Below are 2,560 nucleotides of genomic sequence, written 5' to 3'. Positions count from 1 at the left end.
TAAAAGGAGGTGAAGGATATATATATATATAGGTGTATATGTATGCTTTTTTGGGCAGCACACAAATTTTGGGCAGCACATTTGAAGGACAGCTGCCCAAGTGATAGACATCACTTGTTTGACTATATATTTTCACACATCCTTTAATAAATTCATTTTTCTCAAGTCTTAGAACCTTAGAAACATATCTAAACAGGATTGTTCTTCAAAATCACAAGAGAAAAACTTGTCCCTTTTGGCTGGAATTCGAGACACACACTTCTTTTTGGTAAGTGACGAAATCTGTTTCTGAGCTGGATAGTGTTTGGTATTTTATGCATATCTCTTTCTCTAGAACTTACTTTACAGTGAATAAATATGATTTGGAAAGCTAATTTGTAGACCTACAACTCTTATGTTTATGTAAAACTCTGATTTAGCTGTTATGGATTTGAAATATGGGACGCAACATAGGACAAGTTCTGTCCAGATTTTGAAATTACAAATCATGTATGAACAACTGTTAGTGTTTTGAATATATCTTATTGTACAAAATATATTTTGCGGTGCTTCTTGTTTGTTTGCAACCCTAAGAGATGTATCCACATCTTTCATGAGGTTATAAAGTCTAGTTTTGCCGTTTTCCTTTTCAAATCTAAGTTGCGACATGAGGTACTAGGCTGGCCAGAATCACTGTTTTGGGAGCATAGTCGTATTTGTACAAGCTAAGCTTACTTGTGATGATAATCCTATTTTACATCAACATTATTGAGCTGCTAGGAATTAAAGAAGTTATTTAATTGTATTTTTAAGGTTGTATATACTCGTGAACTAGTCGAGGACCTTAAAACGTTGGATGGTCTACGGTCTGAACTCACGAAGTTGTGTTGGACTGTTTCTTTGCTAAAGCATTGAGGTTTGTGTATAAACTTTTACTTGTACTCTTTTAACTGCTGGTATATCTGAAAATTGATCTTGGTACCTTGGTTACCTCTTGTCACTTTGCATTGTCGTGTTGGTATCATTTAAGACGTTAAAGACACTTGTGTAACTCACCCACTCGTACATATTGTTTGATCAGTTGGCACTCTTGTTGGGACCTTGTCCTTCTTGTGGCTGTGACTTTGTCACTATTGGCATGCTTCTTGATTCGGATCATTTGCCATCTTGACTCTAGATTTTTAGTTCGTCTTAGGAATGGAAGTTGTCCATTTTAAGTACGAACTAGAAAGCCATTTTTAATATGGTTCTTGGTTCTCTTGATTATTGGACTTTGACGCTTCTTGATACAGGGCGTCGTCCCTTCTTGATACCTGTTTGTGTCTGGTGTGACGACATGATGTATATATTGGGCGAGCCTTGTTATTGAATCTCTTGGAAATTGGTGCTATGAGCGTTCTTTGACATTTGGATCTTTAAATATCGAACTTGATACTCTTTATATATTGTTTACTTGATTTATTTATTAAGTTCTATTATGTTGCCCATGATTTGAGAAAGGTAGTTTGGTGAATCTGATGACTCCGAACCTATAGTTTTGCACTACTAAGCTATATGCTTAGCGATAGTTATTTCTGTCGTAGGGGCATGAAGCGGGCCATTGGAGATGGAGATTTGAGAGCTTTAAGGAAGATCACATTTTCATATAGGCATCTATATTTTGTATAAACCTTGGAACTTGTACATGATCTATGTGTTGTATGTTTACATGAAATTTTGAGGACTAATTTGATCATGTCACCATTGGTTGTAATATAAGTATGACTCTATGTCTTGTTCTTTTGGGGTGTGTAAGCCCAAATCTTGTAATATATTAAATTTACCACTAATTTTGAATGATTGTGTGAAGCATGAATGACCTAGTTTGGGTACTCGAAAGTTGATAATATTCTTTTTATGTCATTTTTACTAGTGTTAGGACAATATATGCATAAAAATCTCGTGAGTTATTGGCTTATATTATAAGGGTCACTACACATGTAATTGTAACATTTGTACTACATCTGCTCTTATTGAAACAATTTATCATTATCTTTCTTTTATGGCAAGGATGATAATATTATTAGTGGTTAAACTGGCATTGGAGGCATGCTCCAATTAGAGTACGTTATCTCGTTTCTGGCCATCATTTGGCCATTTACCAATACATTGTTCATAGGGATCCTTCTTATACTACCTATACCTATTACATCAGATTCCAAAATACTAGATACGTATGCTGGGGGGTAGTGGCTCGAGCTTTTCAATTAGTTCAAAAGTGGGAGCTTTTGCACCTTCCTTTGCCAACATGTCCGCCGTGTGGTCTTTACTTCTGACCAATACTCCCCTTTTGCTTTAGAAAGCAAAAAAAGGCTATTTTGCATTTCGAGCTTTCTTATTCGATTGAGCATAGAGGCCTACATACTTTCATTTCTTCTTATGAAAAAAAGCTGAGAATTCTTTATGTGTCTAGGTCGATAGAGGTTCGGCTTCCTTCTCTCCCACCTTTTAGCCTTCTGGACCTCTGGAAAAAAAAAAAAAAAAACTGAAATGTCCAGCTTCATAAGCAAGTACCTGCAAGCAGAGATTATATTGTTAAACA

This window comes from Solanum verrucosum, unplaced genomic scaffold (genome assembly GCF_900185275.1).
Source record: "Solanum verrucosum unplaced genomic scaffold, falcon-dt-bn FXZP01000062.1, whole genome shotgun sequence".
NCBI lineage: Eukaryota > Viridiplantae > Streptophyta > Magnoliopsida > Solanales > Solanaceae > Solanum > Solanum verrucosum.
The sequence above is the reverse complement of the archived record's forward strand: the minus strand, read 5'-3'. Positions refer to the sequence as shown.